Source organism: Lagopus leucura, unplaced genomic scaffold (genome assembly GCF_019238085.1).
Source record: "Lagopus leucura isolate 7727_CA_CO unplaced genomic scaffold, USGS_WTPT01 Super-Scaffold_73, whole genome shotgun sequence".
NCBI lineage: Eukaryota > Metazoa > Chordata > Aves > Galliformes > Phasianidae > Lagopus > Lagopus leucura.
Window position 1 is genome coordinate 75569469 of NW_024962252.1, and position 24611 is coordinate 75594079.

A 24611-nucleotide genomic window follows, 5' to 3' on the forward strand; every position below is an offset into this window, starting at 1 on the left:
CAGTATATTTAATATGAGATAAAGCACAGAAGTACATCTTGGTCTCTTGAGGTCTTACCTCATTTTGCATTTCACTTATTCAGTATTCACAACTATTTGGAAGATTATTTGTAAAGAAAAACTTAACTTGTGGATGCATTTTCTTTTTTTTTTCCATTGTTTTAAATTATATATATATTACTGACTTCATATGTGACCACCAGGGTTGTTGGAACATATGACAACATATATTTAGCAAATTACATATTTGGCAATCCTTGATATAGCGAGGGGGAGGAACCAGATTATCTTAAAGGTCCACTCCAACCTAATCCATTGTATGATATTCTATGGTATCATTTCTCTTTCCTGATGATTCAACATTCTCAGATAATGCAGAGTCACCTTCTACTAGAAGCTGTTTCTCAGCACTGATCAAAATGGGGGATATTATCATACTTGAATAATTTTAGTGAGATCTTAAAATTGTGATAATTTTAAGTTTGCAAATTCTTCTATGTGCATATCAAATAATGATTTTTTTATGAATATCTTAAAGAACTTAAAGATCTTAAAGGACTTAAAGAAAAATAACAATGTGATCATTGTTTTAATATAGAAAAAACAGTCAGGTCTATTTCAAGGAAGTATAACACACCTCCTATGCAAGCTTTCATCAAGAGAAAGTAAAAGTTGCTGCTAGCATGGCAAAAGCAAAATGTTACTTGCTCTAGAATCTTTCAATTTATTTCTTCCCATATTACTCCAGTTTTCTTCATGGTAGAAGCAAGATGAATTTTAAAAAATAAAGAAAAACAAAAATACCACTGCCTGGGGGATCTGAGGTTTTCCCTACTCACACTTTCATACTGGTATTTCAGTAAGCTGCACTGCCATTTCAAAGCCAACCCCAAGAGTGCAGTACTTTTAGCACAAGGAAAAGTGTTCCTGCAAAACCATGTATCTTTGTAACAGCACAGGACAGACCTCTGTTGTGATAGAGAAAGGCACAGGATTGCTAGTATAAATAGATCAACAGTAGTATGAGTGTTAGAGCTAAATCTGCTTGGGATCTCTCTTCTTCCCAGGCCTGATCTACACAGCTATGCTAGCAGGAGCCTGAGCTTTTGATTTGGCTTCAGATATCCTGCAATAGGCAGGTGGCTCATTATATGCAAGTATTTGCCTCAGAAGAAAACTCAGTACATCTGAACTGAAGTCACAGAGCTATCTTTTAGACGTACAAATGAAATTGTACTACTTTCTCCACTCTGAAATAGAACAAGAATTGCTGTCACTTTAATATCAAATCTCACACTGTAACTGTAGAATCAGAAGAAAGCCTTGAGGACTCTTTGAAGTTTCCAATGGAGTTGTTTATTGGTGAGAATTACCATCCTTGAAATAGAGTGAAATAAGGACACGACTCCACTTAAGGTACACAAGTACTTATTTACATGGTTAACATTGATATATAATAATAATAATAAAAATGTTTTCCCTCTTTCTTAAAAGCAAAAGGGAAAAGATCCTGAGGCCGTAAAAGGTACCTACAGTGACGTGCCCAACAGCTATGAAAACAGAGTGCAGATTGCTCCAGTCTAGTTCTACAAGAGACAGCATTGTCACATTGAGCCTCAACCCACAAAGGCAGTCTGGTAGAGAGGTATCTCCCCACTACACAGCAAAAATAGAACACTGCAGTTGCAAGAAAAAAAATCCATTTGTGCTCATTTTTAGCACAACAGTGCCTTAAACTAAACACAAATTAAACCACCTAACTGCTGATAAAGGCAGCCTCAAGAAACTCACATGTCTTAATGAGGACCCTCGACATGAGCATTGCACATGTTGGTTAAGTACAGTAAGTTATTTAACATGAAGTGTTTGAATGCACTGAACATTGATTTATTTGAAAAAGCAGCACAAAAGGGCAAGTCAAATACAGCCCTAGAGAAGAAGGTAAAGCTGCCACTTCACACCTTCACACTCTTCATTCCTCTGCACTGTAAATGTCTGCTCTATCAAGAAACTGACTTGCCTGGCATGCCTACCAGCTCGTGCGCTTTGAGATCTCTGTCAGAAATGCTTGATCCTGGGGATTTAAATCAAAAAGCCTGCCAAATTTTGTGACAGGTGAAATTGACTTATTTTGAAGCCCAGTCAATTTGTCAAATTGTTGGAATGGCAAGATTGTCACTTGTTATTATCAGTGACATACAGTTCACAGCAAAGCTGGCCATCAAGTTAACTGCAAGCAAATTCTCCAGGATGCCAGCTGCAATACAAACAAAATCCACCACCCCGTTAATTGAGGTTTTGAAACTTAAGTGACTTCTGGCCAAAAGCATGAAAAATAATTCAGGCAATAGAGAAAGAGAAGGAAATTATGACAAACTTGTTTTAGGCAGCGTTGACTGTCTCCTCACTGTGTCTTTCTGAGAAAACATGGCAGAGGACATCAGCACTAGATAAGGTTGCACGTTCCCCCTGTATTACTCCTTTTGCATATCTCTGCAGTATCACAGGTGTCAATGATATTGCACCAGTGCAAGGAAGTGAAGAATCAGGCCAACTGTCTCCATCTGAATTTAGTTTTGATGCATTTAAGTGGATACTTAGGGAAGACTTATTTAACTGAGGGAAATTTATTTAAATGAATTCTTCATTTGAAAAGCATGCAAACTCAATGCAAACTAAACATACCTGGTATTTTGAAATGCAAGTTACCCTAATATTTCTGCTGTCAAAGGGCACAGTTATCTTACTGTCAGGTAATCCTCATCCTAGAGGATAGCGACTAGTTGTGAAGAATACTGATTGTGAAGTTTTTTCCCCTTTCAGGGAGCAATAGACAAAATACACTTTAAGAAAATAGCACAATTGCTTCACTTTTTTCTGACAGACATAATAAATTACTACTATAAAAAAAAAGTTATGAAATTTACTTGTGTAAATTTCAAGGTGATTTCAAATCCTTAGGAAGATGAAGCTCTTTTTCCCCTGAAATAAATGCAGATATGAAGGAGCTCAGAAAGAGCTAGTTAAGCAGAAATACTTCCCAGGTAAAGAAGCTAAAGGAAAAATCCTCTCTCACAAAGGGCTCAAAACATTGAGTTCAAACAAGGACTCAAAAATATTACAGAGATAGGACTGGATAATTTACCCTTCTTTTAATGTTGGAGATGCATTGAAAATGATGAGTATGTTCCCAAATGCTAACAGTAAGTTTCTAGAAGGGTGGGGGAGCAGGGCTATGCCTGAGACAGGTGCTAGACATGTCACTTTCTACAGCTTTACAACAACACCAGAACTTACAGAGCAGGGAAACAGAACATGACATATGAAAGGGAGATGTTTAAAATTCTTACACTCAGGAAATACCTCAGGAAATGCAGCCATGCCAAATAAGGAGACATACATGGTCACAATATTTTCAAAGAAAAAAGGCACAACATGTTTTTGTTCTGGATTTAGATTTAAATCAGAACTGCTCTTTTTTCTTTTTTTTTTTCTTCCTCCTGCTCCCTCTGTAAGTGGCATCTCGTAGGAAACAAAACAATAGGCTGCTATATATCTCTGTATTACTCTGCGCTACACTGAATTACATTAGATACAAACCAGCAAAATTTTATGCCTCTTCTTTTTAAATCATCATTTTAAAACTAAACTTTTATGCCCAGAGGGCAGTTTATCATTCTTTTCCCCTGACTTGTGTTGTTATCTGTCATCCCCACCTCTTCTTGACATTCTCTACTTTTATTTTTGTTTGGCATCTGCAGCAGTTTGTAAAGACCATTACCATGCAGTTGGACTCTAATCAGAGGAGACATTGTCAAGGTGAAAAGAAAAACATCAGTTCCATCAAAACAAGAAAGCACAAACAAGTTCGCTGCAAAAACAGTGGGGTTCTCCAATGCTAAAATTTCCACTCCTTCCTTATCCGGATAGCTGAAAAGCAAGAAAGCAGTCTGGCAAAGAGGAATCTGTTTGAAACCAAATCAATAAATTACTCTCAGATCTCCTTTACTACAGCTGAAATGTCTGGTTGACATTTCCATTAGTTTCTTGTTTTCTTTCACACATTTCTGCACACAATTAATTCTAAATAGTGCACAGATTCATTGCCACGGGTGTCCTTCCCATATCCAGGTAGGTCTGCATGTGTCCATCTTTAAGACAAGTCCTCTTGACATATGGACGAGAAGCTAGAAGAGAGTGGGATATACCGTGAAGGCATAAGGCTCAGATCTGTTCCTCTTCCCTTTGTAACTTAAACTCCAAGGGTTAGGAGTCAGTCTCTCATAGGAATATTTCATATAATCCTTAACTTGCATATTGAGAAATCCTGCTCCCACTCTTCCTGCCCATTGCCCTGTGCTCTTTCTTTATTGACTTTAAAAAATTATTACAACTTCTGTGGAGAATTTTCTCACAACTTCAATGCCCCCAATTGTCAGGGCCACCATCTTTGATTTCTAATAAGAAATTTTTGTCTAGCCCCTACCAGGAGCCAAAGATTAACTACCCATTTCAGAAGCTTTCTTCCTGTCACCAGCCTTCAGATTGTATTGAGAATTCATCTGTTTTAGGCTGCTGAAGATGCAAACACTGTTTTGTGACTACACACTGACAAGGTGAGGAATTGTTTTTGCTCGCAGCTCGATTGTGCAGAAATAGTGTACAATGTGTTTTGCTTGTATTTGTCAGTACAGCCACCTCATGCTTTTTGTGAAAGGAGAAAACTTACAGTTAAGCTCTTATTCTCAAAAAAAAGGACAGTTGCTGATTTCTTCATACCCGGGAGTGCAGAAAAAAAAAAAAAACAACACCACAAAACATCAGTGAAGATTGTTTCTAAAAAAAGAATGCTCCTACATTAGATAAATGCAGTAACCAAAACAAACTGGCGCAGAATAATAAACTTCTGTTTTAAAGCAGTCCTCTCCTCCAAAGCAGAGAATGTCATTGGTTTCAGCATGGGGGATCAGGGGCTGGGAGACACTCTTACATACAGAATAGTTTGAAGACAGTTTGTAGCATTGTTCAAATCCAATAGCAACAACAATCGCTCTTTTTATAAGAGAGGAAACTGCAAATCCTTGGCTATTCAAAGTAGCTCAGTTATGAGTTAAAGAGGGCACACACAACATTAAGACAAGTGATTTTGTAGCACAGAGGAACACCAATTATTAAGATTTTCTTGGAAAACATAGCTGCAAATGCTTTCTGACAACCAATGCCAGAGAAAACAGACGGTGAAAGACTCTCAAGTATGCAGAAGTGCAACTATCTTGTGCTGTTCTCCTGAAGTACATGAAGTAGAACCAAGAGACCAGTAGAACAAGAACATCCAATGAGTAGACAAATATCAGAGGATTTCTGTGGCTGTCTACCCAATTAACTTTCACAATTTAACACCCAGGTGATGAGACATTATGATATTGAACAGAATCATCCTACTCTATTCTCACTAACAGAGGCCTAGAAGCTTCCTGAAAACACTTCCTTTCTAGCCCTTTTACACAACTATAGTTGCCAAAACATAGACAAAAAATAGTTTCCTTGACAGACAGAATAAATATATATTTCCATCTCTCTCCAAAACCCATATCCCTCAGTTAGGGGATAGAGGAGGTTTTTTTTATCCTTCCTCCTAAGTTGAATTTTATACACACAACACACGCTTTCCAAAACCCGAGATCTATGTGTGGCTGGATTAATTTCTCAGTGATGTGAAAAAGCTAATCAATTAAAATGGTGGCAATTCACCTGTGTGACTGTAAGGGCTGGAGCCTAGCTGCACCTCTCCTAGAGCCCATTTAAGGGCTGACTGCCACAAGGGAGGGATCCCTGGTTGGAGATCCTTCCCTTGTGGAGTTTTTCCCTGTGAGCCCAGATCCTCAGACATGGATGAGCATTCCTTTACTGTTTGTCCTTTTGCCATTCCACTCCTGTATTGCTTTTCCATCACGTTAATCTTTCTAACTGTGACAGTTCATCATTTAAGTAGAAAGCAAAAAGACTTTCACTTGTTATGGCATAGCTTTTAAAAAAAAAAAAAAAAGAACACCAAACATCAGCAACTCACTCAGTGTGGTCAGATTGAAACGCATGTTTCAGGCTCAACAATGGCTCATTTGTACCTCACATCACAGACAGGTACTGTGCTTCTACCCAGAACATATGCCATTGTCCAAAAGAAAGAGTTGACAACATCCTTGTAGTGAAACAGAGCTTTGGGACTGAAATTACATTCAAACGCATAGGAAGGGAAGAGCATGAAGAGAAAAATGAGAGGAAAACAAAAGAGAGGCCATGTAAGAGAAAGGGTCGTTTCACAAGGAAAGCTTAAGCAATGCAGAAGTGAAAGCAGAGATTTCCAGAGATAGGTTGGTAAAGCCACTCACCAGACCACATGAACTATTTTAAGCAGATCCTTGACTCCAGCACACCTGGCCATCATCTTCATGCCATCCACTTCATTATTCATTGAGCAGGATTTCCTTTTACTTACAGGTTCATTGCTCTGAGGAAAAGAACAAGCCACAATCTTTAGCCTTTCTTCCATGAAATACCACAGCATGTTAAAAATCCCCTCAGGAAGCACCTTTACCCCTCAGAGATTGGTACAATACCCTTTTTACTGTCACTGCATTATTATTAATCTGAACTAACAAGCCTTGCTTTCCACAATGGCAAGGCATAAGAGATCTTCCATGCCAAAAAGGTCTACAGACATCAAGCTTGTGCTTTGATATAAGAACATTCAAGGAATTTTGGTAGAAGCAGTGAAAATGCTTTCTTCCCATCCCATTTCCAGTCCTCTTTCAGACTGGAAGATTTGAAAGCAGAACTTAACTTAGGGCAAATACATCTCATTCTCCTTCATTTGTCCTTACTCTCTTTTCTCCAAATAAATAATGCTTCATGAAAATGTATATATTGTTTGAGCTCATCTCCCATGTGATTAATATCTGCAACCTAAAGTAAATTAACCAGAAACGGTAACTAAGAATTTTCTGTTAACCTCTAGAGAGCTCAACTTCCTGACCCTTTTACCCTCAGTTTTAAACACAAGATAAAATCCTGCCTAGCCTGTGGTGGAAGAACCTTTCCATTGCAACCACTATACTTTCTAAATACATTTAAGAATACCATAAAGTTATTATGAGGGTATTTATTTCTTAAAAATTTACTGATGTTTTATTTTATTGCTTTTGTAGAAATTTATGGTATCTGCTCTGCACTTTACAGAGCTATAGCTGTAATAAAGACTTCCTTCCTTGTAGAAGAAAGACACAAACACCCCCTCACACACTATTTTCTAGGACAATAGAAAGGAAAAACCTAGCACACAAAGCTTTCGTATTTCAATGTTTTTAAAACTTCACTATGAAATAAAACAATTCTATTTATTAATACCTGCATCAGATGCCTCACTATACTCTTTTGGTTTTTTTTCCATGTTGCTAAAAGGGACAAGCCAACACTTTCCACTACATCTTTTTAAATAACCAGATTTCTTGGCATTGCCACCCACCTTTTGTAGAAAGAGTAGAGATGCTAATTAATTCTCCACACCTGGTCTTACCTGCCTTCTATCATCATTTTAGGCACCTGTGCACCTTCTGCTATAACAAATGAAGGATTACCACCTGCTCCCCTCTATCTATCTTATACAGGGAACATGGTTTATGCTTTCTACAATAGAAATATCACATTTGGGGGGGCTAGAAGTCAATGATCAAATTTCTGTCAGCCAGAGTGGAATTATGGCTGGAGTCAGTACTTCATATTCTATCCTGTATCACTTTTTTCTTTCAATTGTCAAAACTCATGTATTGGTGGAATCCCAAATTTAAACATTTAAAGCTTTGTCATCGCAAAAGATAAGCTCTCTCTATTTCTTTGTATGCCTCAAGGAATCACTGGAAGTCAGAGAGTACTTCTTCAGTGGAAGGAGAGAGCAAAAGTGGAAAACAAATATAGCGCTAGGAAACAGTTTACCTATTGAAGGTTTAGCAAGCAATACAGACAGGCAGTTTAAGCAAGCAGATATCCACACAGCCAGCAAAATCTTTGCAGAAGTTCCTTCTTTCAGTGTTTTATGCCTTAGAACTTGTCAGTAGTATTTGTTGGTAGTGTCTGGTAGAAGATTTCCCTGCTGTAAGATGAAACTGAGAAGGCTGCAACGAGGTATACAACCAGGCCCCACACAGAAGACTGCCCCACATCTCATTCATGCAGTGTAATGTTTTCAATGACATCTAAAGACAGCAGATTTACAATGGCAAAAGGGCATTATTTTCCAGTACAGCAATCAGTTAAATTAATCCACTCATTATGCAACTCTCAGTTCCACATTGCTATTTCTCTTAATAAGGCAAAAAGCTTTGCAAATTTGAAGAAAGGATTTAGCAGGTATATGCATAAGATTAGCATCTACTAACAGTTATCCAGGAAAATATCACAAGAGAAAATACAATCACTCTCATGTTTCAGGACAAAAGACTCTGCTTGGAGGTCAGGGAGAAGAGTGACGGAGCATTGGAACAGGCTGCTCAGAGAGGTTGTGGAGTCTCCTCTGGAGATATTCAAAACCCACCTGGACGCTTATGTGTGACATGCTGTAGGGAACCTGCTTGAGTAGAGTTGGACTAGATAACCTCCAGAGGTTGCTTCTGACCTCTGTGGTTCTGTGATATATATTCAAAATGTCCAGTTTTGATAAAATGTCCAAGCAAATGATGAACTCACAAAATAAGCACTGTTGTGAAGGTTACTTTCCATTATTTGAACATTTACTGACTTTGTTGAGAAATACTTGTGTATGGGAACTGCTGAGTCACGGCCTGAACCTCTGATTGATCACCTGAGGTGAGCCTTGAGTCAGCCAGAGGAGCACAGCTGAAGGCAATTCACCTGTGCTGCTCCACCCCTCCTGGACCTATTTAAGAGCTGGCTACCAGAGGGGAAGGATCTCTTCTGGAGATCCTCCTCTTTTGGTATCTTCTAGTGAGCTCAACCCAAGGGTAGGCTCTTCTACTTATTCTCTTTTGTGATTCTTGTTTGCTTTTGCCTTACTCTTTTGATTATATTGCAATTACAACATCTTGGTTATACAACTTGCATTTCATATTTCTAGAGATTTGATAACATTTGGGAATACTGACACAAAAACTGAAGATGTATTTATTATTTTCTGCATTTTGCTCTGAATAGTGAATGTTCACATAAAGCTTTGGAGACTGTGACCACACCATGCTTCTTATTGATAAGATTACTTATTTTGTGTTTTTTAGGAATGTGTCTCCTCACCTATAACACCTGTCTATGTAAGTACCTCAAAATCTACTTGCAGACCTGTGATCTGTATATCCTGCAGGAAACACAGCTATTGAGAAATGGTCTAGACTATGGCTTTTTGTGTATGATTAAAGCCTGTATGCTTTAGCCTTAGTGTCATATTATCACTATTACTTATAGCTTATAACTTTGTACTAATAAAGTGCATCTTCCGCAGAGCCTCAAACTGAAAAAGATAAAGTCAGTACGGGAGGAAAAAAAAAAAAAACATTTTTGCATGCAGCATTTTTCCTATTGACTTTTTTTTTCCTGTACTCTTCAGTCATCAACAGATTATTTCTGGTTTCGGCTGTATCGTTATTGATATAGCTAGAAATATACAATATAAAAAAGCATAGACTAATCCGCAAAAGAAAATCCTGTTTCCACTTGTGAAAAACTTTTTATCTTCGCAGACTTCTGCCCGAGTAGAGGACAGTGGAGGTCATATGCTTACAACTGATGGACAGATTTACATCCAGCAGCACATAGCCCAGACATTTTACTGCTAATTTCTGAACTTGGTTTCTTCTGCATCCTATATTCTCTAAATAATTACCTGGATACTAAATGGTGAATGAGAGCATATCTCAAAGGATAAACCTTTTCTGAGCTTGATACATCTGATTTCTGGAGTAGGAGAAACTGAAATTTTGCTGTGAAGATAGTTCAGGTTTTGCAATATTGATTTCCTCTTGAACTCAAGCTAAACTGCCTCATATTCCACATTTTTGACAGACAGATTTTTAAGTCTCTTGGAAGTATCAGAATGCTTCATTTTGGTAGTGTCAAATTGTTTTGTTTGCTGAAGATGAAATGTTTCACATAATTATGTTAAAATACTTTATTTTGTTAATGTGAAAACACTATAACATTATCTTCAAACTTCAGTGCAAAATACCATTTAAAAATTCATGTAAATGCAATATGAAAAATTAATATGACTACAACAAAAATCAATTAATCAAAATGGTGCCGTCAAACTAGAATGTTTTTACCTTATCAAAACAAAATGTTTTGACATTGCTGAAATAAAACAAGACAGCTGAAGCAATTTGTTTCAGCTCCTTTCCAATGAAACTTTCATCAAAATTGACATGTTCTCTAGGAATATTTTGATGCTGATGAAACAATATGTCACAATGAAACACTGTTATATGTAAAATGTTTTTGCCGTCTTCCATTTTGGGAAGAGGAAAAAATACATCCAAAGGGCTGGCCAAAATGACGTGGCAGATTTTGCAGCCATGCTTTTACATGTGCCTGAAGGTCCTTGCAATTAAGGTATCTATGGCTACTTACATTTTCACTCCTTCCAAAAATAACCTAGTGGGTTTTACAGGTTGTTCCTTAAGTGAAGGTGACTCTAAAAACCCTGCAAAGATTTGTCTTTCCCTATTCTTTGCTACGGTGCAAGAGAACAAGAATAGCTGTAAGCATTTCATGACATCTCTCTCTTCTTATCTTCTTTACTTTGTGATTGGGGGTGATTTTCTCTCCTGCACACTTACCCTTCATGCCCCTTTCTCTCCTCGTTTCCATGGTACAAAGGCTTGGGCAAGCTCCCTTTTACCTTCTGCATGAGTATTCATAGTTCCAATTAAGTTAAATTCAGTTTGTATGATTTGAGAATTTTTATCAGGAATACTTAACCTGTGCAAATAATATGCATAGACAGAAGTATTCCTTCTGAATGCTAATTACCTATCATTCAAGACTTCATACATAATCAAATGTCCAAATGCACCATAAGCCTTACAGCTAAAAAAAGTTCAGAAAAGGCAAGTAGCAGACATTCTTTGCTGGCAATTCAGAGCTGCCCAATGTCGCTGAACATGTTTCTTGATTCATGTTGTGACTTTACCTTCTTATTTTAACTGGAAACATAGGGAGCCAAGCTATTCCTCCACCTGGAATGCAGACAATAAAAGATGGCGATGAAGGGATAAAAAAAAACTAAGAGGGTCATTCTGCTTTCTTCATTTTCCAGAACCATATTTTTAAACTGAATCTTGCAGAAAGTGATAATTAATTCTGTTTAGCTCTTTTTAAAGTGACTGCACTCTCATCTATACCTTCTCTTCAGTCTTTCGTTTTTTTCTTTTTCTTTTCTTGTCTCTCTAGAACTTCTTGCCTCAGAATATGTCTGTTTCAGGCCACACTTCCTTCTTTTCATGGACTAGTCCTAATATTAGGATCAGGGTCCAGCTAGCCAGACTTAGGCCCAAGGAATAGGCTGCCATGAATCTGAACATCCCTGAGGGGACCCCAGAACTTGGCCACCTGAACAGCTGTCAGGGCAGTCTGGGTCTGCGAGTGTGATTCTTAATGCCAGCCTTAAATATGTGTGCTATATAAGTAAAATCTGAACACTTTGTCAAAGTGCTTCCTGATACAAAAAAAGAAATTTTGGGTCAGTAATCCACTCAACCTTTTTCTGACATCTGTATTTCATTGAGCAAATCATGTTTTTAAAGGCTTCTTTCTCTCCTGTGGGACCTCAGCGCAAATTACATCCATAGACATTTCTAGGACTGTAATCATTCAAGCATAAGGCTTACTAGCTGGGCCTGTATTTATCCATGCTCTGCCATGTGCTACAAAGTTCATCCACACCCAAACCAGGCACAAGCATGCCAATGCTCTCTGTATCCCTGTACCTGTGGTTTCCCTTGAAAACAGGACGAGGGAGGTATGCATGTGAAAGGACTGATGCCCAGTGAGCCATGCCTGAGTACGAAATCAGGAAGTGTAGGATACAGTACAGCATCTCTTTCAGACCCTCGCAGAATTCCTCATCCTGACACGTTAAACCTGGAACACCAAGAGCTACAAAGCATTTCAACCAGAGTACCTAAAACACCCAAAGACTTCTTGCTGCACACATTTCTAATGTCCAATTTTTTTTTAAGTAGGTCAATTTTCTCTCTTAAAACTCCCTCTATACTGCAGTTCCATACTGTAAAAATGTAAGAATCTTTTGCTGTTATCATGCTTAAATTATTCCTTCTGTATTGTCCAACTATTTCTTCTTTATCCCTTCAGCTTTTGACACAGAGAATTAGTTCTTCCATCATTTATACTGCTATTATGAACACATCAGGTTATGATCACGTTCTTTTCACTTCCCAATCTTATCATTTTTTTTCTTTTTTTTTTTTTTTTTCCCTAAATGTGTATTTTCTCCATTTTTGCAAACTGTTTCTTCACTCTCAATCTAAGCATGGAAAAATCAATTGTTTTGCAAGGCTACACAGAAGGTCAGTGTTATCTCTATACCTTGCAAGAGGTCCTATCAAACGTACAGTCTAAATTATACAATCCCGATAGGCCCTCCTCTGTTCTGTTCTATGCTCCCCATCCTCAGGCCCACAGAATTTACTTGTCTTTTTTGATCTTCTACCATCAACATAAATTTATTTTGTTGCAATCCTCTATTATACTACTATTGTCCATTATATCACAGGACAAAAGAACATGTTAACTTTTATCTGATTTTGATTTGCTCAGCTGTAAAATGGCTTATTCAGAAGTGAATCCTAAAGCCTGTAGTAGGAATATAGCAAGTGAAGACCTACCACTGCATTTTGAGCTAGATGCCTTTATGTTCCATTTGCACTGCTATAAGCATTCCTGATTTTGCACCTAGAAATAATACTTCCAAATTCCTTTCAGTCCTTAGCTTAGAGAATATTCTAATATACAGTGCTGTTGATCATGGAAAATCTTATATATATAATTACATGTATTTTCATCATTATGTATCAAGTGTAAAGACATATAAATGGCACATTAAGAGGGAGAATAACTGGACAAAATATAGAGAAAAAAATTGACAGAAATGGGGATGGGAATATTTTGACTGATGGCTAAATGTGAATGACTAATGTATGGATGTATTAAAAAGATGAACTGGAAGTACAGATGAATGAAATGAATCAGCAGTCAAATGGATTGGTGAATGGACTGTAGTTGTTCTGGAGGGAAGGACAAGTAATGTGAATGTCAGAGAGAGAAAGTGAGTACAAGTAGTGTTATGAAATTTGTTCTGCCAGATTGATCCCTGTTGGATCTCTTCAGGACTCAGCTGGTTAGCAGTGAAATTGGGTTCAATCCACAGACGTGCAAGAAAGACGAGAATTGTCTTTGAACAGAGGGAATTAGAATTTAGAAATGAAAGCAAAGATCTTAATGAAGGGAACATTATGAAAATATTAAATCTTAGCAGAAGACTTAGGAATATAATGAGGAAAAATGCAGAATAAAGTTTCAGATCAAAAGAAATTCCTTATGTATTCTTTTACAAATGAAACCCAGAATTTGCATGTGCCTTCTGTTTTTTGTCTGTATTTTCCTAAATCGCATTCACACATTTTAAAGGTCATAAATGTCACTTTTTGGACCTTACTGGCATTGAAGCTTATCAAGAAACTGGACTTTTCATGTGTAAATGTGATGCAGTGATCTGTCTGTAGTAACACCAAGGGTGCAATAGATAATATGCTGTCACCTACCCTGATGCAAGCAAGTTCCTAGTAACAAAACTAGATAGCTTAAGAAGATGAAATTTACAGGGCTTCTCTTGTTAGCCTCTGCTTTAAATCTCATCAGGGTGATAGTACTTGTCATACTGTATTTATTAATTTATCATGTTTTGGTTTTCAGGATGCATTTGTAGAGTGCTCTGTGCACACAAACAGCACAAATATTTGCAAGACTTTAACCTCCTAGGTCACAAACCTTTAACATCTGCTCAAATAAACAATATGAAAACACCCAGCAGTGCAGTTACCACTCCTTAGGACCAGGATCCTTGCCTGTGTAGGGCCCTGATAGCAGCTCTTTAGTAAACCACTGTCCCACTTATTTTAGACATAAGGCTCAGCTGCAGCATTTAGTACCCAGTGGCTGGTCAAACTCATTATGCACACAAGTTTTCAGCGTAGCTCAGGGTAACTAACATAAACCCAAATCAGGTTTTCACATACTTTGGTTAAATATGATTTTTACTGACATAAATGTGTTCTTTGATCAGCATTCACTGGAAAACAGGTACATCTGGGGATAGCTATAGCAACTCACACTAACAGAATACAAGCTTCCTTCTACTTAAATATGAAGAAGCAGTAGACTTTTGAAATAATAAATATGCAAGGGTTCAAACTACATTTTTCAGCTGACTTTGCTCACTTTGTTCCCAGGTATAGACAGACATTATGTTTAAAGTTATTCATTTCAATATCTTTTGAACATCTGGTTAGATCTGAGAAACAGCACTGCAGAAATGAACTATGGTATGTCCCGTTATATACTTTCAGTATGTCTTTTGAGTCATTTCTGATTAGCTTGCTGGAAACAATATCTGGTCAACAAGTCAGAGAAAGCCAGCTGTGTTATCTTTTAGTCTTCTGAGCTGTGCAGCACCAATAATAATCAGCTGACTTTTGGTTCCTCTCTATTTCTCACTGCAATAAAGAGATGATGTTCTTTTCCTACACTTGGCAGGGTTACCTTTCTAGCAGCCCGAAGAAATTAATTTTGAACTGGAAATCAGACCATCAAATTGACAGAGAAAGGGTTCAGATAAAATGCTATCTTATTGCTCTGGTTTTGGCTTCTCCTAAGAAGTGAGGTAAAAAAAAGAGAATTCTTTTATTATTTTAGAATGTTCTTAGGTCATACATTAAATGTAATTGTACTGATGATTGGGATGTCGCTGTGATTGCTCTGACTACAGTTATCCTTTTCTTCTTCACAGTGCAATTACATCCAAGTTCTCCGCTTTGGTATCAGTTTCGTCATTTGAAATGCCCTGTTCTCTTCCTCAAAAAGAAGCCTTATTTTTTCCAAATCCTAGCATGGCTTCTTTTCTTAACTCCTATCCTGCCATGTTTATTTCTCACTTACAAATGAAAAGCTACTGGTTATTAATAAGTCCCCTCACACATCTGACTTTCAAATAAACTTAACAAATGCATTACTAAAAAGGTTCAAAAATATTTTTTTATATTTCGGCAGAAACTGACTTTTCTAATGTAGAACTCAAAACCTTACTATTTCCATCTCGTATTGGTGTTCTTTTTCCAAGGAGGGTTGAGGAGTTTTGAGTTCCATTGTGCTCTCAGGTGAATTATTTCTTATTACTGTGGTCTTCCCTTTTGGCAGAGGAATCTGTCCATCATTTACTATGTCATTTATTACACATTTATCTATAAAACTAAAGGAAAATTTATAAAATTTCTTGTTTTCCCTCTCAGTATTTACTCTTTGTTTTCTTAACAAGAATTAGTTTTTTTCTTCAGGGATTAGACAACGCACACACACATAAAAACAATATTGAAAGAACATCTAACCAAAAATCCAATTTCATTAGATGCTTCAAAGACCATTTATGAGGGGAAAATGCAGACAATTTCTAATTTTTCAGTCATCCCGAAAATGTCAGTGCCTGCCCAGCCTGGCTTCATCTGAATATCACTGTGAGCTGAATGCCATCAAAGTGATTGCTGAGATTGGCGGAAGCAATGGTGGCACCTGGTCAACCTCCAGCTTTAAAAATGAATGAGTAGCAGAATAATTACACTTTATTGTACCTGCTAATTTATCCTGGAAAATGCCTTAATAAATTGATTGCATGTTTCAAGTAAACCTGTAATGAGAGGATTATTTACAAAGGCCACACAGAAGCTGTTATTAAAAAGCAATCAGAATGAGAGAGGAACAATGTCAGAAGGACTCAGTGGGGGAACCTGAATAGTGGGGGGTTTGGTATTTGATTTGTATTACCTTGCTGACATTTTAATTAAAATGTATTTCTCTCATTTCATTACTGTCTTACACTTCATCTGAATTAACTTTCACACTTGGTTAAAGAGGAAGACTTTCCTTACGCATTAAGATGAGGCGGTGCCAATAGCTGTACTTTCATTTCTCAGACCAGAGCCTGGAAAATCCTAATTTTCAGATCTAGATTCTGTTGACACTGAATATGAAAGTGCTGGGTGAAGGGTTTGCTATTTGTGAATACCTGGGGGATCTGCAAACAGCAGGATCCAGGAAAGGAGCACCTCTATTGCTTGTCACAGAATCACAGAATCACCTGGGTTGGAAGGGACCCCAAGGATCATGTAGTTCCAACCCCCCTGCCTAGCAGGGCCACCAAACATACACATTCAGATCAGGTTGCCCAGGACCCCGTCCAACCTGGCCTTAAACACGTCCAAGGACGGGGCATCCACAACCTCCCTGGGCAGCCCGTTCCAGGGCCTAACCACTCTCCTAGTAAAGAACTTCCCCCTAACATCCAACCTAAATCTTCCCTCCTTCAACTTGGATCCATTTCCCCTAGTCCTGCTGTTATCAGCCCTTTTGAAGAGTTTACTCCCCTCCTGGGTGTAGGTTCCCTTCAGGTATTGATAGGCTGCAATGAGGTCACCCCGCAGCCTTCTCTTCTCCAGGCTGAACAAGCCCAACTCCCTCAGCCTGTCCTCATAGGGGAGGTGCTCCAGCCCCCTGATCATCTTGGTTGCCCTCCTCTGGACCCTTTCCAAAATCTCAATGTCTTTCTTGTACTGAGGGCTCCACACCTGGACACAGTACTCCAGATGGGGCCTCACAAGAGCCGAGTAGAGAGGGACAATCACCTCCCTGTCCCTGCTGACCACCCCTCTCCTGATGGAGCCCAGGATCCCATTTGCCTTTCGAGCTGCCAGAGCGCACTGCTGGCTCATGTTCAGTCTCTCATCCATCAGGACCCCCAGGTCCTTCTCTGCCAAATGAAATCTCTTGTCAAATGAATCTTGCAATACTGAAGGAAATGGAGACGTCTACAGACCCAGAGCAGTGCCTTTTACTTGATTTAAGAAGCTAACAGCATGTAGAAGACAACCAAAATTTTCAGCCCTGTTTCGTTTAAAATACTGAAATTTTTGAAGGGTAACTGAAATAAACTTTACACTAAACAAAAATGGCAGATTATGCCAAATTACCTTCTCCTCCCTCCCCTTCCAATTTGTAAGTTGTAAAAAAAGAAAAAAAAAAAATTAGTTAGCTGGAGAAGTGTGAAAAAAGGATTAAATAACTAAAGACGTATTAGTTATAATTAGTTAGCATACATTTGCACTGCCCCCCTAAATCCAAGCACTGTGTAACTGCAATAGTTAGGGGGAAGGAGGTCCAAATGATAAAGATGACTGAGTTTAAGATCATCTTACCACTATCTGAAGAATTTGAAATCCAAGAAGTATACAGGATATGAGTAATGTTCCCAGGAGAAAACAGCAGAAGGGCTGGAGCTCGATCCCAGTGTAGGTGCCAGGCAGGCTGGAAGCTGCTTCCCCGGGCAGCTATCCCACTTTCCCCTGCATGCTGCCACCAGGTGGGCAATGATAGATTACCCTCGTCTGAAATGTAGAACTACCAAAAGGGAATTTCTGAATTCTTCTCAATTAGTATTTGTAGGATTCACTAAGGAAACTTTTACAAAACGTTTTGCTATTGTTTGAGGTTAGTTCCATGATGGGAGGAAGTGCTGAACAAGGAGTGTTTCAACTGTGATGCATCACTGCATTATCTCATGGGAGCTGCAGATTAGTTGTGTCCTGATTGTGTCCCTGCACGAGGCATGCAGGTCAGATGCTTGCTAGGATAGGTCACCAAGATGAGCAACTGCCAAGTCTTCACTCAAGAAAGGAGACAACAGAACATCACAGGAAAGGTGCACAAACCACCTGTGCCCACTCACAAGTATGGGAGTGATCACAAGGTCCACAGATACAGTCTGGGACATGATGACTTTCCTGCAGAATATGTCAGCCTGTGTTAAGATCTCTTTCAAGACAAATAATGATATTACCTGAGTCATTTCAGAAGAGGCTGGTATAGCACTCTCTTTGTCACCATCAAGACCATTATCACTCTAACAATTATCCATTTCAAAGTTTGTATCATATTGTTTGTGATTAAAAAAAAAAAATAAAGTATGAGGCCCATAAAGTAAAGGGGAGAGAGCTGATCTTGCTGTGTGTAATAAGACTACACAATAAAACTCATTCTGTGAAGCATTCTTCAACATAACTGTTGTCTAAAATGATTTGGGATTGAAAATTGAGAGACAGCAGTAAGCATAACATATAGGTTGCATTAAACCAGGCTATAAAGTGAAAAATTAACACAGCTTTCTCTTATGAGTCTAATAAGAGATTGAAGAAAATGAGAACCAGGAGGATGATTAGGCACACTCCTAGGAGAACCTCAAAATATGATAAAGACACAGTGATACGAAGAGAGGAGGGATCTTCTAGGCAGCAAAAAAGGAGAAGCCCTGAAGGATTGCTGCAGCAAATTGCTGGAGGACAGATTTTTGCAGGAACTAACAGCAGACAAGTGCTGCTTCCCAGTCCCAAGCTCCTTCTGCAGTGCCAGATCTGAGTTATAGCAGCAAATCTGCCAGGTATTCAGAGATACAGTAGGATCAAAGCCAATCTGCAATCTTTTTGCAGCTGTTTGACAAGACTCTGGGTAGACTAAGTCTTGAGATATTAGAGCCTTGGCAACAAAATAAAACTGAAGATTGAACTCAATGAAGATCACCAGCTCTTTTGATGCAGCTTTTCCCTACAGTATATCTGCAAGCGTATATCCTAGTTACTTTCCTATTTTTCATTGCTATTCTTTAAGGTGAAAACAAATTTCACTCCAAGGCAAATATCACTCCCACTTGCATGAGTTCCCTTCTCACTAACAGCAGTTTTTCCAACAGCCTATAAATCCTCAGAGGAACTCAATGTGACAAAACCTTATATTTGGCAGTTTTCTTATGAAAAGTACAGGCTTCTGGCAACTAATATAGTAGGAAATGATCATCATTTCTACACTGCTTAATTTTATGGTATGTTAAACTACTGATATACTGATTCAAAAAAAAGCCCCTCAGCACATCTCTCTGTGCTGACGGATTCTTAGAAAAGCTGATGGTACCAAGAAGCTGTAATACTGCACACTAAGCTGTAATCTTTACTCAGATTAGAATCCATTTACTTTACTGTAGTGTCTAGGCATTCTTTATCATACCAAATACGTAGCTATCGTTCCACATGTGCTATTGTATGTAAGCTTGCTAATCTCTGTGAAACATCTCCTCTTCCTAAAACTTGGAGGAATGGATTGCCAGGATATTAAGCCAAATCATTGTAAGTCCACACTGCTGCCTGACACTTCAAGAGAAAATCCATTTAGTGGTCAGTGCAGTTTGCTGAGCACTGATATAATCTGCTTGACATAGAAAAAGCAATTTTGATTTCTGTGGAGCTTCTATCCAGGCTAAAAGTTTCCAGTTTGTTTCAGAAGCAGAGGAAAAGTAATGAATTAGTCCACGTTTAAAATGTCAAATGTTTGGCTCTCTGGGACCAGATCTCCAACAGGAAACAGAGTGTCCTAGATGTTTTCTGAGCATCAAATAAAATCATTGCCCTGACAAGCCACTGATTCTTGCCTAACAAACAGCAAATGAAAGGTAGGATCATGAAACAGGTGAAGAAATGTAAGCATCCCCCTCTAGACACACTGTCTTCATTAGAAGTGGCAGAAATACAAGTTTTCAGGTTTTCACGCTTTCACAATACAACTACTTCTCTTCTCCATCTAGTCTGTATATCTGTGCTGACCTGGCATGATTCACATTTGCAAGGATTTCTAATCAGTTCTTTTCAAAAGAGGAGCTAATAAAATAGATGCTACTGAGTAGTGTGAAAACGTAGTCCATGGCACTTCTGCTAGCAAGGCTGACCACAGCTGTGTACTAAACACAGATCTCCTGAGCCTGACCAGACCTTTAGCAAATACTTTACCTCCTTCCCTTCTACAAACACTAGGAACCAAGCTGCCACTCCGCTCTCCTCAGCCCTCAGAAAAGAAAGATTAGCATTCAGGTATGCCTGGAAGGATAAAATAAGTGCCAGCAGAGGAGCAAGAACCCACCCAGAATTGTTTCTCTATGTCATCTCTTTCCTTGCTGTGACATGGGAATCTTCAGTTATTTCCCTCCACATTTATAACTAGCAAACTCAAATATCGTCTTTTGTCTCTTCTGTATTTTAAAAGATTGCAAAATGGTCTTTAATCATGCCAGGTAGATATGTATTTCAGTTTGTGGTAGTCTTCAATTCCGAAGGCAACACTGCCTGTGAATTCAGTGCATATTTATTTGTTAAATAAAAACGCATGCACAGATGCAAAGATATGTGTAGATACATGGATCTGGATGCATGCACGTATATGTACATGTCCAATCAGGAGCATATCTATCCACAAATGGTAGATTACCAAAGTGACCAGCAGTTTTGGGCTACCTCCAACAGGAGGTCATGGCTTTAAATTGCATCAGGGAAGGCTCAGGTTGGATATTAGGAAAAATTTTATTATCTGAAAGATTGCAGGCTGCCCAGGGAGGTGGTGGAGTCAATCTCCTAGGAGTTGTTCAAGAACCCTTTGGAAGTGGCACCGAGGGACGTGGTTAGGGCATGTGGGGGTGGGGTGTGCTGAGGTTGGGTGAGATGATTTTAGAGGTCTTTCCAAGTCTCCAATGATTCTGTGATTCATTTGCACCCTTGTTTAAAGTACCTGGAATTTCTGGTCAATGATCCTTCAAAAAACTCCCAGGTTGGCATTTAAACAGATATAAATAGGTTTGATGGATGCTTTCTCTAATAAATATTTACTCAAATTCACACATATGAGTATAATAATGTTTGTGTCACATGCTAGTATATGCATGTATGAATACTATTGTGTGTCTATGATACAAATAATCTAATGATACAACCTTTTAACCCAGTAGGAAGATGAATGCATTTCATTTCCCCATTTTAATGGTAAGATAGTTGTGACTTAAAGGGCACTCAGCACAACACTGCTCAGACCAGCATCGCTTGTGAGTGACTCGATAGTACAGCTAGTTGGATGTGTAAGTGAAATGATCAGTAATTAAATTTGAGGCTTACACCAGCATAGAGGAAATACACAGAAAGTCCTGGATTCAAAATGGTCAACCAGTTGACTTTGTTTAAGCAGGTAACTTGCTGTAGTGTCAACACATCACAGCAGCTATGGTTACCTCTACAAAGATAACATCGCACCATTTGGGTGCTGTTTTGTTTTGAGGTGTTTTTTTCCCCTATTCCATTTACCCATATTAACAGTTGCTTCTTTAGGGACACCTGCAGCTTCACTCTTCTGTGATAATGCATAGGCATGTGTGGTTTTGAGAGCTATTTATGTAATATTTCCATTAACAAGCTGTAATTAAACCATCTAATTAAAAAAGCAGTAATCTATTTAACAGCATTTTAATTTTTTTTACAGAATGCCTAGCAGAACAGTGATTAAGTTCCTCCGTTAGATGAGCATTATGGCTTTTCATAAGGCTCCTAATTATTCAACACAAATTGTTAAATAAATTAAATTAAAGACATAATTTTATTTTTCTGGAAAAAAAAAAAAAAAAAGAAAGAAAGAAAGAAAGAAAGAAAGAAAGAAAGAAAGGAACAACAAAACACACGAGAGTAAAAAGCTGCTCCAATATATCCATTAATATAGTAGGGATTATTTTTAACGTGTTGTGCATTTAAAGCTAGACAAAAACTGATTAGCAATGTAAAATAAGTGAATAAAATCTCACAGTTACAAGACAAACAAGTAGGTAGCTGTAGTTTTATTCCCAAGAAGCACCTACTAGTGGAGCATAGGAACAGCCCTTTTGTCTCAGAGCAGTGATCCCCCAGCCCAGCACTCTGCTCTCAGTTGGGACAAAAGCAGAGGCTGTCCAGGGAGATACACAGCCCTGGTCTCTTCCCTCTCCCTGTTCCACTTGCATTTCCTCAGCATTCACCTCTACTGGATTGGGATTCTAGAGACCGTACATCCCACCTACTCCCTTTAGCAGCCATTTATGGATCAGTCAGCTGGGGATTTTTCTAAATCCCATGTTAAGCCTGATTCAGCTCTCTTCTTCCAGGGCCTGCTGGGCTATCAGCTTCCAGAATTTCCCTATCCTCTGAGTAGAGGTGTGCTTTCTTTCTGTTTTAAAACTGTTGCCAACTAGTTTTTGACCAGTGCTTTTTGTTTCTATTATTGCAGAATTCAGTGAGTAACAATACTGCATTCACCTTATCTGTGATCTCTATCTTATCATAACCCTATTAAAAATACTAATTTTCTTTCACTTCTGAAATGAAATTCTGCTAACATCAGCCATACACTTCGCATTTCCATTCCTTGTATTTCAAACTGAAAGACCATGAAAGGACTTAACTTCTATCTACAGCAAAAAAAAGCACATCCACACATCCTTTAATGTGTTTGCTCAAGTAACATTTCCATCTCTGAATTTAAGTGAACATCCTAGAAGTGTGGGGTTGCAGTACACATAAGCAGAGGCATCAGTGTTATGAAACTGCATACACACATAAGGAAAGGTGCCAGATACACCAAATTTCTTCAAGGAACAGAAACCAAATTCTTAATGGCTTTTAAGATTTTATAGGGATCATCATATGAACGTTGCCAGCTGTTAAAAATAATAGAAAACAACAGCAACAAAAAGTTCAACAAAAAAAAAAAATTAGAGCCAAAGTCCCTATAACTGTTGTAATTCAATGCAAGGGACTCACACTGACTTCTAAGTGTTACTACTAATTCTGACAGTACTGTTTAGGATGAAGACTGTAGAACTGCTCCTGTTAAGAACACCATGCTAGTGTTCCAGTTACTCTTCCTAAACATGACCACCCTCACCAGTTTTTTCCAGGTTGACTCTCTCTACCTTCATTCATTCACTTTCACTAAGGCTAAAGTTTGTGAGTGCAAAAGTCAATCAGCAAATATGGGGTGCTATTCCAAAGAAGGCAATTATGACTCTGCTCAGGCTAAGCAGAATAAACTTGACCCTGTGGAAACACTTCTGTACCTCTGGGTTTGGGGTTTTGGCTTTGTTTTGCAAAATTTGATAGAAATACTGTCATACAGGAAAGCTACCTGTCAAAATTTCTTAGTCTGGTCACATCATTCCTGATTTGGTGGAGCTAGGTGTTTTAATTTTAACAGGCTCTTACTTGGGCTGCCCCTCCTCTTGGAGGACCAGCCATAGGCTGATCTGGAGCTCTGGATGCTGTAGTTAGAAGAGAGTTTTTAGCTGCTGCAAGGCTCAGTATCACAGCACACACATGGTCTGAGAGCCAACAATCTCTGCCACAGTTTCCAGTCTGCCCTGCATTTTACACACAAACAGCATGGAGGAGGTGAAAGGGTAAGCCTAATCTGAATGTAAATCAGAGGGGGAAGAAAGAAAATGGAGAAAATAGGCACTAAAAAGAGTGGATTTGTGGGAATGAAGCACAATTCCCCATTTCAAGTATATTTATAGACCTGTTTGGTTTGGACCCAAATCTTCCACTGGGTTAGTGTTTGCCTGACTACTAAGCCCAACAATAACAAACAAATTAGGCCAAAGGAGGATATTTGCTGCTCAGTCTGAACACAGGGCAGCACTATGTAAAATGAGATTCCATGTATTTAATCTTAGCCAAATTAAACTGTCAGATGTTTGTTTCTCCAACCTGCCTCAGCATTTCATAAAGAAAATTCTCCTTAAGTGTAAAGCACAAGTTAGTGAAATGAGAAAACAGGAATGAAAATATTTATCATTTTATTTGTCATTAGCATTCCTCAATCAAAAGCCAGAATGTGGTGCTTATGCCTCCTCCATCTCTGAAAGTGGTCTGGCTCCCCTGTTGCTCTTTCCACAGGCAGGAGATATTTGATGCTGTCATGTGGAAGTTCTCAAGTGGTATAGGATAGGGTGCCAGAATAGTTAAGGGTAGAAAAACCAATATGTTTATCCAGTCCAATGACCCTTCTAGACCACATCCCTCAGTTCCACATCTACCTTTCTCTTGAAAACCTCCAGGGATGGTGACTCCACTACTTCCCTGGGCAGATTGTTCCAATACCTCACCAGAGCCTGTGACACACACCCAGACCCCCAGGAGCTGTTTCACGTGCCTTACCCAGGCAGCAGGTTAGGTTGTGGATGAAAACTTCAGCTCCCAAGCAGATTTGGAGATCTTGGGCTTACCAGCAAGGGTCTGGAAAAACATCAGTCTCTTGAGCGGTCCTTCAAGACCAGCCAAAGCAAACAGCACAACAGCTGCTTACATACAGCTTGAACTGAAGAAGTCAAGTCTTTCAACACTGAACTTGTTTGAGCATTTGGAATTAAGGATGCAAAT